General features: G+C 35.4%; 1 long non-coding RNA gene and 3 other non-coding genes across 4 annotated transcripts in view; 3 read left to right on the top strand and 1 right to left on the bottom strand.

Annotated features, from left to right (window-relative positions):
* LOC130053415 (uncharacterized) overlaps positions 1 to 34 on the bottom strand; it is a 6072-nt gene extending 6038 nt beyond the window's left edge. Inside the window, exon 1 of the long non-coding RNA XR_008802000.1 lies at positions 1 to 34. This exon is cut by the window's left edge and continues 610 nt beyond it. This is a non-coding gene — a long non-coding RNA (uncharacterized LOC130053415).
* A 4724-nt stretch (positions 35 to 4758) lies between these two features.
* Positions 4759 to 4830, top strand: Trnae-cuc (transfer RNA glutamic acid (anticodon CUC)). The gene has a single exon. It is a non-coding gene; the product is annotated as a tRNA-Glu (tRNA).
* An 897-nt stretch (positions 4831 to 5727) lies between these two features.
* Trnae-cuc (transfer RNA glutamic acid (anticodon CUC)) lies at positions 5728 to 5799 on the top strand. Its single transcript has one exon. It is a non-coding gene; the product is annotated as a tRNA-Glu (tRNA).
* A 2455-nt stretch (positions 5800 to 8254) lies between these two features.
* On the top strand, positions 8255 to 8326 carry Trnae-cuc (transfer RNA glutamic acid (anticodon CUC)). Its single transcript has one exon. It is a non-coding gene; the product is annotated as a tRNA-Glu (tRNA).
* The last annotated feature ends 7218 nt before the right edge of the window (positions 8327 to 15544 follow it).

Consider the following 15544-nt stretch of genomic DNA (forward strand, 5'->3'; position numbering starts at 1 on the left):
TTAGAATCAGGCCAGTGAACTCAATCACATGCTAATTAGTGTTAGAATCAGGCCCGTGAACTCAATCACATGCTAACTAGTGTTAGAATCAGGCCCGTGAACTCAATCACATGCTAATTAGTGTTAGAATTGGGACCGTGAACTGGATCACATTTTAATTAATGTTAGAATCAGGCCCGTGAACTGGATCATATCCTAATTAGTGTTAGAAGCAGGCCCGTGAACTCAATCACATGCTAGTTAGTATTAGAATCAGGCCCGTGAACTCAATCACATGCTAATTAGTGTTAGAATTAGGCCCGTGAACTCAATCACATGCTAATTAGTGTTAGACTCAGGCCCGTGAACTGGATCACATTTTAATTAGTGTTAGAATCAGGACCGTGAACTGGATCATATCCTAATTAGTGTTAGAGTCAGGCCCGTGAACTCAATCACATGCTAGTTAGTGTTAGAATCAGGCCCGTGAACTGGATCACATTTTAATTAGTGTTAGAATTAATCCCGTGAACTGGATCATATCCTGATTAGTTTTAGAATCAGGCCCGTGAACTCAATCACATTTTACTTAGTGTTACAATTAGGCCCGTGAACTCAATCACATTTAATTAGTGTTAGAATGAGGCCCGTGAAGTCAACCACATGCTAGTTAGTGTTAGAATCAGGCCCGTGAGCTCAATCACATTTTGATTAGTGTTAGAATCAGGACCGTGAACTGGATCATATTCTAATTAGTGTTAGAAGCAGGCCCGTGAACTCAATCACATGCTAATTAGTGTTAGAATCGGGACCGTGAACTGGATCACATTTTAATTAATGTTAGAATCAGGCCCGTGAACTGGATCATATCCTAATTAGTGTTAGAAGCAGGCCCGTGAACTCAATCACATGCTAATTAGTGTTAGAATCGGGACCGTGAACTGGATCACATTTTAATTAATGTTAGAATCAGGCCCGTGAACTGGATCATATCCTAATTAGTGTTAGAAGCAGGCCCGTGAACTCAATCACATGCTAGTTAGTATTAGAATCAGGCCCGTGAACTCAATCACATGTTAATTAGTGTTAGAATCAGGCCCGTGAACTCAATCACATGCTAATTAGTGTTAGACTCAGGCCCGTGAACTGGATCACATTTTAATTAGTGTTAGAATCAGGCCCGTAAACTGCATCATATCCTGATTAGTGTTAGAATCAGGCCCGTGAACTCAATCACATCCTAATTAATGTTAGAATCAGGCCCGTGAACTGGATCATATCCTAATTAGTGTTAGAGTCAGGCCCGTGAACTCAATCACATCCTATTTAGTGTTAGAGACAGGCCCGTGAACTGGATCACATCCTAATTAGAAGCCCATGAACTCAATCACATCCTAATTAGAACCCAGTGAACTCAATCAAATCTTTATTAGTGTTGATTCTGTACCTCCACTTACAAAAGATTTTTAATATGCATCTCGGGTACGAGTTAATACTAGACCTTTAGTAAAAACGAAAGTAAATTGTATGACGTATGCAATTTGTGTGTGTTTGAGTTCACGGAACTTCCGATTGTATCAGTTCACGGGCTTATAGACCCTGCCGTCAATGTGCTGCAGCAGCTATGTATGTGTGTGTGAATAGATTCTATTGAAAGTCATAAATTATACAGAATGGATAGTTAATGTTCCGACATCGATGACATCCCGTTAGTATTTAATATTCCGCCATACATATTTGAACCTGCCGCTGAGCCAAATCTTCAAGAAATTCCCTCAGCCTAATACTACATCGGCATTGACCACTCGGACGGAAATCCTGCTCACAGAAAGGATGGAACGTTTTCAACTTCTGGTAAATACCTGAATAACACAATTCGTTTGCAAACATTTTGACTGAGTTCCCTTGTAGATCATAATATTTTTAAAGCATTAGATGTCTGTATATGTAGAGTGTAACATGCGTAACTAGCCAATGCTGATCTAATTAAAATCAGTTCTTCTCTAACCCTTACACTGGAGAAGGTAGAGAAGATTTGCTATTAATTAATGCATTGACCTACAATGTGTCGAAGGAAACAGTCGACTTACCGATATCGATTTAATTTATAATCTTATTTTTCAAAAAGGGGGGGGGGGGGCAGATTTTAAAATTACCAATCTGATGAAAATCTATCGACTTCTTAAATCTATAGTGTGTGTTTAAGAGGGCGGGAGAGAGAGAAGGGGGGGGGGAGACCTGGGGCCAATAGTCGTAACCTTTACCTTATAATCATCCCTCATTACTTACAAAAATATAGGGGGGGGGGGGGGGGGGCTGTCATTCATTATATTGTTGCAATTTTTTTTCACTACGTTGGCACGCATCGTCTTTTTAAAAAAAATATATAAAGCCGCCGTATTTCGGCATTTTTGACGATTATTAAATGGCATTTTTTCGACTTTTTCATTTTCTTACTATTTTAATCGGGGGGGGGGGGGGGGGGGGGGGTAAAGATAGTCTGATAGACCGTGTAGTCATTTCGTACATGGTGTCAATACTCAAAACTTCAAGCGCGCAGGGGGGGGGGGGGGGGGGGGGGACAATATATCGTTGTATATGTAATCAAAGGTGCATATACATAAAAAGTGTATGCTACACAGAAATAGTTGTGGTTGCCAGACCCGCGGCGACTTCACTGATTGCCTCAATACCTGGTAGGCTATAAGAGTTCTCAAACTGAAGGCAGTCTCTGATTATGTCCAGTCTGAAGGACAACGAGCCTATTAATTTGTAAACAGAAACGTAGCTTCGTTAGGCTCAAGTAGGCATGTGCCTACACATTTTTTTCTTTATTTTCAAAACACATTTTTGTCCATAAATGTTTGCAAAATATAAGTTGTTCTAGTATTTGAAATTGGATATGAAATTATCATTCCGTAGGACCTTTTCTTTTTATAATGTATTGTACATAATGGTTATATGTTTCTAAACTTTGATGATCACAATGACTCGCTCTCGAACTTGACAGTTTAATTTTTTCTCAATATTTAATGTCCATTGCAATCATTTTGATGCCCGGCGTAGTGCAAATGAGTCCTAATATTTGAAAAAATTCTCGGAGGTGACCCGCGACCCCCACCCCCCAGCGAGAGGGGGCCACCCCTCCTGCACCTACTCTGCACCTACCCTGTACCTACCCCCTCGGCGCTTCGCGCCTCGGTGAAACCTTCAGTTTCATCTTTCGTGCCTACACATTGAAACAGTCCTAGCTACGCCCCTGTAAATGTCGATATCATGAATTATTAAAATGGGTTAGAATGCAATATGTAAGTTCGTCATTGAAAATGGTTTTCTGTTGGGTTGAAGTATTTCTAAATTTAGTTCTAAGCTCACAAAATTTCTCCGACTTGCCTCGTTGGTAAAAGTAAAGAAAATCGTCTTTTTTGTGCTGATTATTACAACTACATGTATATACTGTACAACGCAATATAATGGGACTTGTAACTGTTGAATCTTTCCATTTTGTATCAATAGCCTGCTGTATGTGCTGTTCACAATTTGTTTTCATACTTGTTCGCTTCACCGCGATAGGCACGTATGACGTCACATACTAATGGCGCGAAAATCTCTTACGAGAATATGCATATCTGGGGCCCGTTTTACAAAACAACTTACGGCAAAGTCGCAAGTCTTAAATTGTATTACACAGTTATTACTTTAAGTGAATGAAGTAAAACTTTTCTGAGGCTTAATTTTCAACAATTTAAAGAAAATTTTGCATTTGGAGTGAATGACCTTACAATAAACCAGAAAATTCCAGTATGTAAAGTTTGTCGTAAGTCGTAAGCTCCTTTGTAAAACGCGCCCCTGGCTTTTTGCACTTTCGACACAAAATAATCACTAAAGCACGCTTTATATCGAAAAAATAATAATAGCACGATTCAAAACGCCATATTTTCATATAAATTTACAAACAATAAAAATCGTGGTAAAAACCCTTTAAAGATATTGAAAGACAAATGACATCCAGATCTACCAGTTTCTTCAAGGACATTGTATACATGCATTGAAGTCGCCAAGGGATATGTTGATTTATAAAGGATTTCCGCCATGGATTACTTCCACTTTGGTTTCTAATGATTTGCAATGCACTACATAAATTATATGAATTACAATGTATATTATGATTAGTTATTGTTATCACATTATTAGAATACATGATAAAACATTTTACAGTATAAAAACAGTAAAATAAAAAATACATATATATCCTTCAAAAACATCTTAAAATCAGAATACTTTAGATAAACGTTACAAAAATGTTCTTTCAAACATATTTCAGGCAATGTTTTTTTGGTTTTTTTTTTTTTTTGAAAATGATTATATTTTAACATATTTTTTAAAAAACATTTCGGAAATTTTTTTCAGTTTTTTAAAGAGAACTTTTTGATAATATTTCATTAACGTTTGAATTCTTCTAGTTTGATCTCTCTCTCTCTCTCTCTCTCTCTCTCTCTCTCTCTCAATTAAATATGACAAATTTAGTACACAAAGAAAACTAAAATCATTATCTAATCTCAATTATTCCTAAGAAAAGGATTAATTTCATTGTCTTACCCGAAAAGGAAGACATTTAAACAATGTTTTGGATTTCGATCGTGAGGATGTTGAATTATAAATGTACTGTATGTATACATAGATCCATGTTGTGGTTTATTACAGACGCTCATGACTCACCAACAGCAATACCTCACTCAGATCCCGGGTAAGCGATAGCGATTTGCACGATATAGCAAGTCCCAGGTAGTCTAGTGGTTAGGATTCCGCGCTCTCACCGCGGCGGCCGGGGTTCGATTCCCCGTCTGGGAATATTTTTATAGCATCAGATGTTATTTTCTATGACTGGGGTAGGGTGAAAATTGCTGATTGCAATTCATTACGAAAATTACGTTTTGCTCGCGTATAATTTCTGTAAGATTCATGACACATGCCGCGAGGTCGACCCTCACTTAACCAAATGTTGCGTTTTTGTCGTTCTGTATTATGTAGTTGTTTCACTTTTGGCGTCCATTCCGGTTTTAAATATGGCTTGTACTTCGATACAGGGATGTATTGGGATGCAGCATCATGCAACAGACAGCTAAGATGTGAACAAAAATCATCAGTATCATTTACACACTCAAGATTTCTTTCTAATAATGCAACAGAATCTTTAGAAACAAAACTTTCATGCTCTCTGATTTTACAGGAATCAGCCTTATGCCAAACCGGTAAATATTGAAAATGATTATCTGCAATTCGGTTTTCAACATCGAAGTCTAGAACCATGAAAACAGGAAGGTGATCTGATGTACAACTATGTGAACCTTCCTCAAAAACATGATACAGTTCAACATATTGCTACAAAAAATAAAATGAAGTGTTGACTTTGTTTGGATAAAAGACTCTCTCTCTCTCTCTCTCTCTCTCTCTCTCTCTCTCTCTCTCTCTCTTAATTAAATATGACAAATTTAGTACACAAAGAAAACTAAAATCATTATCTAATCTCAATTATTCCTAAGAAAAGGATTAATTTCATTGTCTTACCCGAAAAGGAAGACATTTAAACAATGTTTTGGATTTCAATCGTGAAGATATCGAATTATAAATGTACTGTATGTATACATAGATCCATGTTGTGGTTTATTAAAGACGCTCATGACTCACCAACAGCAATACCTAACTCAGATTCCGGCTAAGCGATAGCGATTTGCACGATATAGCAAGTCCCAGGTAGTCTAGTGGTTAGGATTCCGCGCTCTCACCGCGGCGGCCGGGGTTCGATTCCCCGTCTGGGAATATTTTTATAGCATCAGATGTTATTTTCTATGACTGGGGTAGGGTGAAAATCTACTGTAGTATTCTTTCTTTTAATTCTGTTATAACTACTTGATTAACACATTAACCGTGAGTCTGGCTACACTGAATAGAGTGATGACATATTTAACTTTTAGACAACTGCAACTGATTTCTGATGACAGTAATTAGGACTCCGAACAATTGACAGAATCACTTAAAAACTGGGTTAGTACTTATGAAATGAGCGCAAGGCCAGCCTCTTAAAAAGATTGAGAGACAAAGGACATCCAGATCTACCAGTTTCTTCAAGGAGATTATATACATGCATTGAAGTCGCCAAGGGATATGTTGATTTATAAAGGATTTCCGCCATGCATTACTTCCACTTTGGTTTCCATTATTTCCGAAGCATTACATAAATTATATTAATTATATTCTGATTAGTTATTATTATCACATTGTTAGAATACATGATAAAACATTTTATAGTTACAGTATAAAAACAGTAAAAAAAAAAAAAAAAGATACTTGAAAAAGCATCTTAAAATCAGAATACTTTAAACGTTACAAAAATGTTCTTTTAAACATTATTTCAGGCAATGGGGTTTTCTTTTAAATGATTATATTGCAACACATTTTTAAAAATACTTTCGGGAAATGTTTCCAGTTTTTTAAAGAAAACTATTTGATAACATTTCAATAACGTTTGAATTCTTCTAGTTTGGTATCTCTCTCTCTCTCTCTCTCTCTCTCTCTCTCTCTCTCTCTCCACATATAATACTTATACCAGTACATCGTTTGATTATTTAGATCCTGGAATGAAAATAAATATTAGTATGATAAACTTGTGACATTTTTATTTTTGAAAAAAAAAATTACATCGGAAAATTTTCAAGTATAGATCTATATACACAGTTTGACAATTATAATTATAGAAGGTTAATTCGAAGAGTTACAATTGCCAATATACTTTTCATTGCAAGTGGTGGATATAACAATATTCCAAGAACTGAAATCTGCAAACGATGTTCACCAATGCATATGAATATAAATTGCACTCACTTATTAATTACATATGAGAAATTCAGTACACAAAGAAAAGCATTTATCTAAACTCAATTATTCTTAATAAAGGTATTAATTTCATTGTCTTATTTGAAAAGAATTTTTTTTTTTTTTTTTAAATCGTAAAGATATCAAAGTGTACGGTAAAAGTGCTATATATCGAAATATTCATGTTGCAGACACTCGGTACACACTAGCATTTTTACCGTGCATCACTCAGATCTCGGGTAGGCGATAGAGATTTCTACGATAATCGATATTAATGTAACATCCCAGGTAGTCTCGTCGTTAGGATTCCGCGCTCTCACCGCGGCGGCCGGGGTTCGATTCCCCGTCTGGGAATATTTTTACATCACCAGATGTTATTTTCTAAGGCTGGGGTGGAGTGAACATCTACTGTAGTATTCTGTCTTTTAATTCTGTTATAACTACTTCATTAACATACTAACCGTGAGTCTGGCTACACTGAATATAGTGATGACATATTTAACTGATAATGACAGTAATTAGGACTCCGAATATTTGACAGAATCACTTAAAAACTGGGTTAGTACTTATGAAATAAGAGCAAAACCAGCCTCTTAAAAATATTGAGAGACAAATGACATCCAGATCTACCAGTTTCTTCAAGGACATTGTATACATGCATTGAAGTCGCCAAGGGATATGTTGATTTATAAAGGATTTCCGCCCAGGATTACTTCCACTTTGGTTTCTAATGATTTCCAATGCACTACATAAATTATATGAATTACAATGTATATTATGATTAGTTATTGTTATCACATTATTAGAATACATGATAAAACATTTTATAGTTACAGTATAAAAACAGTAAAATAAAAAATACATATATATCCTTCAAAAATATCTTAAAATCAGAATACTGTAAATAAATGTTACAAAAATGTTCTTTTAAACATATATTTCAGGCAATGTTTTTTGGTTGTTTTTTTTTTTAAATGATTATAGTTTAACATATTTTTTAAAAAAACATTTCGGAAAATGTGTTCAGTTTTTTAAAGAAAACTTTTTGATAATATTTCAATAGCGTTTGAATTCTTCTAGTTTGGTCTCTCTCTCTCTCTCTCTCTCTCTCTCTCTCTCTCTCTCTCTCAATTAAATATGACAAATTTAGTACACAAAGAAAACTAAAATCATTATCTAATCTAAATTATTCCTAAGAAAAGGATTAATTTCATTGTCCTACCCGAAAAGGAAGACATTTAAACAATGTTTTGGATTTTAAGTGTGAAGATGTTAAATTATAAATGTACTGTATGTATAATTAGATCCATGTTGTGATTTCTTACAGACGCTCAGAACTCACCAGCAGCAATACCTCACTCAGATCCCGGGTAAGCGATAGCGATTTGCACGATATAGCAAGTCCCAGGTAGTCTAGTGGTTAGGATTCCGCGCTCTCACCGCGGCGGCCGGGGTTCGATTCCCCGTCTGGGAACATTTTTACAATATCATGTTATTTTCGCGACATGAGTTAACAGTGAAAATATACTGTAGTATTCTTATTTTTTAAATTTTGCTATATGAACATGATTCGTAACGATATTCACATAACAATTGTGTGGGTAATGATTACGATTTACAGGACTGGAGTTTACACTATAAAACACTGGATGTCAGGGGGCAGTCTTTTGATCAATATAGAATCCCAGGGGGAGGGTATGTATGGAAGGAGAAGGTGTATGGAAGGGGAGGGTGTGTGGGAGGGGAGGGGGAGAAGATGTGTGGTATAAGGGGGGTGAGTCAATCCTTGAATAAAGAAATCGCATAGTTTTCCGGTTTTTGAGAAAGTATACATGTGCATGTACCTGTTGTCCTCGCTCTTTTTCGTGATACGTTGGCTAAGATAATTCAATCTAGGGTAGTTCTGATTACCAAATGGACTTTTACGATATTTCTCTTTCATGTATTTTGAAATACTAAGGAACGCTTTGTTGCATAATTACATGTACTGTTATGAAAACACACATACACCCACCCACTCACACAATTTTTCACAAAAATGTAGTGATATTTTTAAAACAGGTGAAAACTGAAAGTATCTTAACATGCCAGCTTCATCTAAAACAGGAGAATGTACAATAGCAATAACGCATACATGTATAGGGAAATGTTTGCATGCTTCAAGATTTACAAAACTCTTGTTCTACAACGCATTTTTATTTCAACCAAAGAATATAAAGTTTCTGTTAGAAACCCACGTATATGGTCCACTTACTGCAGTTTCTCTAAAGGACAGCAACTTGTTATGCATTTTAAGCTTAGCCTACCACTATTACAACAAGACATTCCCATTTTAAAATCCAGGTGCCATGCAACCTCGTACATAATGCTGATTTTAGTGGTGCTATACAACCTTATAGATCGATTGATTTTAGATGAAATGTGAAGATAACGAACAGCGATCAATCTCATAAATACTATAAGCAACACAAAATAGAGAGTTGGGCAAACATATACCCCTGGATATGATAGAGGTGGGATTAAGTGCCTAGGAGGAGTGAAAGATGAAGTTAACGAACGGTGATCAATCTCATAACTCCTATAAGGAATATGAAATAGAGATTTGGACAAACACGGATTCCTGGATAAACCAGAGGTGGGATCAGGTTCTCAGGAGGAGTAAGAATCCCCCTGTCAACCGGCCACACCCACCGTGAGCCCTATATCTTACTCAGGTAAACGTAGTAACCCGTAATCAGAATCAGTGTGCCAATAACACATCACTTACCGAACGGTCACATCCGCCGTGAAACCAATTTAAGGTAAGTCGTACGTTGAATTAAATTTACCACTAAATTAGATTTGAATGAATCACTGCTTAGGGATACAAACATAGATGACTTTTGGTTTTTTAGCTTATAGATGTGATTTCAAATAAGTTTTGATTTGTTCACCTTATAGCAGTATATTTTATAATGGTTTATTTTGCTTTGGGTTTGTTTTGATACTTTTTGATACATGTAACAGTATATTTTGTGATGGTCTTATTTTGTTCTGGGTTTGCTTTGATACTTTTTGATTTGTTATCATGAAGAATTAATTTCGTGATTTTTTCGTCTTGAGAAATCCGACTTTGAGTCATTCGGCTTTACATGTACATTTATGTACTATGATGCTCAAGCGTATTAGTTGATTTCCCCCCAGAATATTCTGATGAAAATTTCTTTCGTCATTTGTTACTGGTAAGTAATAAATGACAGTTTTAAATCTCAGTAACAGTTTTCGTGCAGATGTCAGATGAGAGCAAAACGAGCTTCAGTGAGCGGAGTTAGGTAATAGAAGCTTGCTGCAGTAAACATGAATTACAATAGGTTCAGTTAGGAATATTCAACACATGGAATGCTGCAGTTACTGCAAACCAACAAAGTTACAATTTTGGATTCAGTATCAGTCTACCTGCATACAATTCAAGACATTGAGAATGATATACACATGTATTGTCACATTTCCACCTGTGAAACATATTTCAAATTAAAGAGAAATAAAGTGTACATTCATAGACTTAATGCTCTCTCTATAATGATACGCATACATGTAAATATTTTTAGGCTTCAATCGGATCCTAAAATAAAACAATTAGTATGATAAACGCTTGACATATTGATATTTGAAAACAAATTTTGCATTTGAAAAAGGATATTATAATCAAGTAAGAATTATAATCATAAAAGGTTAATTCGCAGATTACGATTGCCAACACATTAGGCCCTAGACTTTTCATTGGAACTAATGGATATTACGATCTAAGAAATGAAATCTACAAAAGTTGTTCACAAAATACAGTTGAATATGAACTACACTTTCTTATTAAGTATGACAAATTCAGTACACACACATTTTTTTTTATATCTTATCTCAATTACTCTAAAAGGATTAAATTCACTGTCTTATCTGAAAAGGAAAAAAAATAGTTTTGGATTTAAATCGTGAATATGTCGAATTATAAAAGTGCTGTATGTGTATATATATATATATATATATATATATATATATATATATATATATATATACATATAGTTCCATGTTGTAATTAATTACAGACGCTTTAGAACCCACCAGCAACCGTGCGCGTACCTCACCCACATCTAGGGTATCCTACATGATCACCTATAACAGAACAAGGTCCCAGGTAGTCTAGTGGTTAGGATTCCGCGCTCTCACAGCGGCGGGCGGGGTTCGATTCCCCGTCTGGGAACATTTTTACATCATCAGATGTTATTTTCTACGACTGTGGTAGGGTGGAAATATACTGTAGTATTCTTTCTTTTCATTTCTTATAACTAACTGATCCTTAACGATATTCATAACGATTGTATCGGCAATCAATATGATTTATTACAGGACTGAAGTTTACATTTTACACTGGATATCACGGAACAGTGTCAGGAAACTGTTTTATATGATCGCTGTGATCAATACAGAGTCCCAGGGGGGGGGGGGGGGGGGGGTAATTCTTAAATAAAGAAGAATATGCAATTAATATTTGTTGATGTTCATCTATGTAGAAATGACCAACTCGATAAAAGTATATTTTCAACATGACAAACAGTAAAGTTTTAATCATTTTTAATAACTACATGTATAATTACAATGGAGTTCTATACAAAATTTAATATCAGACGATGAAAATAAAAATTCTCTAGTTTGTGCCCTCAGACATTTTTGAGTTCGTTTCTTCTCCAGAATATTTGGTAAAACAAAGGCGTTCAGCAAGTTGATTGCTGTTTTGTGTTTATAAAACGAAGAGAACAGCCATTTTCATGTATATTCGAAATTCAAGCTCGTTAACATCAATATTTATATCATTGTATTAGGTGTTTTTTGCGAGATTTTTATCATTGGATTAAGGTACGAAACTCGAACGATATTGTCTAGACCAGATTGTGTCCCCTGGTGAATTTGAAATTTACGCGGGTAATTCATTACAGCTTTAGCAATAACTATTTGCATGTTTCAAGATATAAGAAAAATCTGTTTTATAACATTTTTGTTTCAATCAAAGTTATTAATTTTCTGTCAAAAACACATACCGGGGTATGCCTAGAAGGTCCACGTAGTGCAGTTTTGTTAAGGACAACTTGTTCTGTATCTAAGCGTGGCCTTTCGATATTACAATTAAGGCGTCACGGCCGATTTTAAAATTCCAGTGCTATGCAAACTTATCGTTATAATACAATGTTGATCTTAGTGGTGTTATGCAACCTTATAGATATTGATTTTAGATGAGTTTTAAATTGTCATCTTATAGATGTGATTTCAGATAATTTTTCATTTGTCTACCTTATAGCGGTATGTTTCTAATTGTGGTAGTTTGTTTTGCTGTATTTGTTTTTATGGTTTTTGACTGATTTGTAATTATGTAGCATTTATATTTTCGAGATTTTGTCGTCTTGATGAGAAATTAGATTTCAGTCATCCGGCTTTGCAGGTACTCTGATGTACAATTGTATCAGCTGATATCCCCCAGAATCTTCTGTTGAAGATTTCTTTCGTCATGAAAGGTGAAGATAACGTACAGTAATCAATCTCATGAATCCCATAAGCAATACAAAAGAGATAGTTGGGCAAACAAGGACCCCTGGACACACCAGAGATGGGATCAGGTGTCTAGGAGGAGTAAGCATCCCCTATCGACCGATTACACTTATATCTTGATAAGGTAAACGGAGTTATCCGTAGTCAAAATCAATGTGCCGCGAACGGTCTAACAATCGGTATGAAATACGTCAAACAGCATTTGGCCCTATGATAGGTTGTATTGGCAACTAGATCGTTATAACCACCATAGAATTTGCGATGCTTACTCCTCCTAGGCACCTGATCCCATCTCTGGTGTGTCCAGGGGTCCGTGTTTGCCCAACTATCTATTTTTGCTTAAATAGGAGTTATGAGATTGATCACTGTTCGTTATATTCACCTTTCATGCTGACTTAAAACGAGGCTGTTAAAACCCCTGTACCACACGATTTGTTTGTCAGTAGCTTGCCTCCATTTCAAAACTGACCATACGCAGAACAAGCTCTTGTGTATCGAATCAGTTGAGAAATAGAAACAACATATGCAGGTGATAATGGAATATTACTACATAAATATGGGAAGTTGACGATGGAGAAGCTGAAATAATCCCGTTAGTCATAAAGTTGAGTTGTCCGTTTGCCATTGATATTTACTTTCAATAAAATATCTAAGTATGAAGCAAAAGTGGAGGACTCTGTTGCGTCTTTTAAGAGATTTTTTCTTCTAACGTAGAAGTTTCTGAATAAATTCTGCTTCATGTGAATATAAAACCAGATCAACTAACAAAGGAACACAAACCATGACCATGGGAATTCCAAAAGACATTTGTTACTGGTAATTCCAATGTTTACAATGCATGATATTGTGTATTTCCAACAGTCGATTAAACTCTGAAAATTGTCCAATTATGTGTGTTTACATATGCTAAATGACATTAACTCTTGCGTGTTTTTTGTATAATATCTGTATCAGCATCTTCACAAGTCAAGGGTTATTGCTTCGTCACGTCGCACTAACCCTTGACATCAGTCGCTTTAAAAAAAAGTCGGGCTGATTAGACCATTGTACACTCCACTATAAATTTAACATCCAATGAAATCACTGCATCTTGTTATAGTGTACATGGATACAAATGACGCGATCTGATACTGCTGTATTGATAAACATGCGCAATTGTAATATTTACACCACGAATTACGTTTATTGATAGTAGATCAAGTTTGGAAACCTTTTAGCTTAAGACAATATTGCTTAAACGATTGAAATAGCCATAATTGTAGGTATCAATACACGTGTTTTATTTGAATCTCTCGCTTCGCGTTGTTATAAATAAATGTAGAACCGCATTCTCATTGGTTCCCACTCTTTTGTGGAAACAATCAGAACTAGCCCAACGTTTTGATAGTCACTGATGTCAAGGGTTAGTGCGAGGTAACGAATCAATAACCCTTGACTTGTGAAGATGCTGTATCAGATGACGGCAAAAACGAGCTTCGGTGAGCAGAGAGTTGGGTTATAGAAGCTTGCTGTAAAAATAACTTACAATAGTTCAATGTTAAATGAATATTCAAAACATGGAATGCTGCAGTTACTAGGGTACCTGTAAACTGCGAAACGAAACGAAATCTGCCGAAACGAAACCTACCGAAACGAAACAGATTGAAGAACCGAACTGTGTAATCATGATAATAAAAAATGGTATCCCAGGTCCCTGTGAAAGTTACCATGCACATATAAATGAAATTCTCTTCCTTGTTGATGTGGTCTTTCGGCTTGACTGATACATTTTCAAGCGGTCCATCGGTTAGCATCAAACATTGTTTGAAGAAGCGGGTGTCTGAGAAAGTTGAAAGCAGGAAGACGTTTAACTTCTTAAACAATCTCTAACTGCTGAGGTGCGAGTACTTTCAATAATGGAAAAAAATATGCAATTCGGCAAGATATATATGTGTACATGTATTATTCAAAATTATTATTGATATGCAGTAAGTCTAAAGATAACTCTATATATTTGGGGTGTTGCTAAAACAGGGAATTGAAAACGGAAAATATTTCTATGCAATGATATCAGGAGGATGACAGCATTTTGTAAAATCAAAAGGCTTAATTTAAGAACAAGGGAAGTAGAAATTACAAAGAAAACGGGAAGACATGTATTTATGCCCAAAGGCGGATTTCCCCGGACCTCCAACCTGTGAGACTGTAACCATCCGTTCTGAAATTTCTGGATACGAAATTAATTGCACATGGTATTTATGATTTAATCAACTTCGGACATGTACTTTGTGCTTACTCACACCCCACATCCCCTTTCCAACTTTTTATCAGTCAATCCGAAAGCCTCCATCAAAGGGGAGGCAAATTTTATTTATACATGTATGTGATAATTTTCACAGCCCTGGCATGATATACCATTTTTAATTATTATAGGCCTAATTGAAAGTGTTCGGTTATACAATCTGTTCCGTTTCGTTTTGATGGATTTCGCTTCGTTTCTGTAGATTTCGTTTCAAATTAAAGAAAAATACATTCATAAACTATAAATTATTTCTCTCTCACTCTCTTCTAGTTCTACACATAATGATATACATATACATGTATATATCGTTTGATTGTGCTCGTGGGCTTTATAATGTGTACAATTTTTTAAAGGTTTAAATCCTGGAATCAAATCAAATATTAGTATGAAAAACTTTTGACATATTCATATTTTGAAAACAAATTTTATATTGGAAAACTATGTACATACATAATAGAAGGTTAATTCGTAGATTAAGATTACCGTTAGACTTGTCATTGGAGATAATTATGGATATTACGATATTCCAATAAAATAAAAGTTGTTCACAAAATACAGTTGAATATGAATTGCACTCTATAGAAAATTATCTGTGAAAAATTCAGTAAACTAAGAAAACCATTATCTAATCTCAATTATTCTAAATGGGTTCATTTCCCTGAAAAGGAAAAAAAAATGTTTTGGATTCAAATCGTAAAGACGTCGAATTATAACTGTGCTGTTTGTTCATAGATCCGTGTTGTAACAGACGCTCGGAACTCACAAGCAGCCGTATCTCACTCAGATCTCGGGTAGGCGATACTGATTTGTACGATCAAGCACGAGAAACCACGCAAG

The sequence above is a fragment of the Ostrea edulis genome, chromosome 3 (assembly GCF_947568905.1).
Source record: "Ostrea edulis chromosome 3, xbOstEdul1.1, whole genome shotgun sequence".
In the NCBI taxonomy this organism is placed as follows: domain Eukaryota; kingdom Metazoa; phylum Mollusca; class Bivalvia; order Ostreida; family Ostreidae; genus Ostrea; species Ostrea edulis.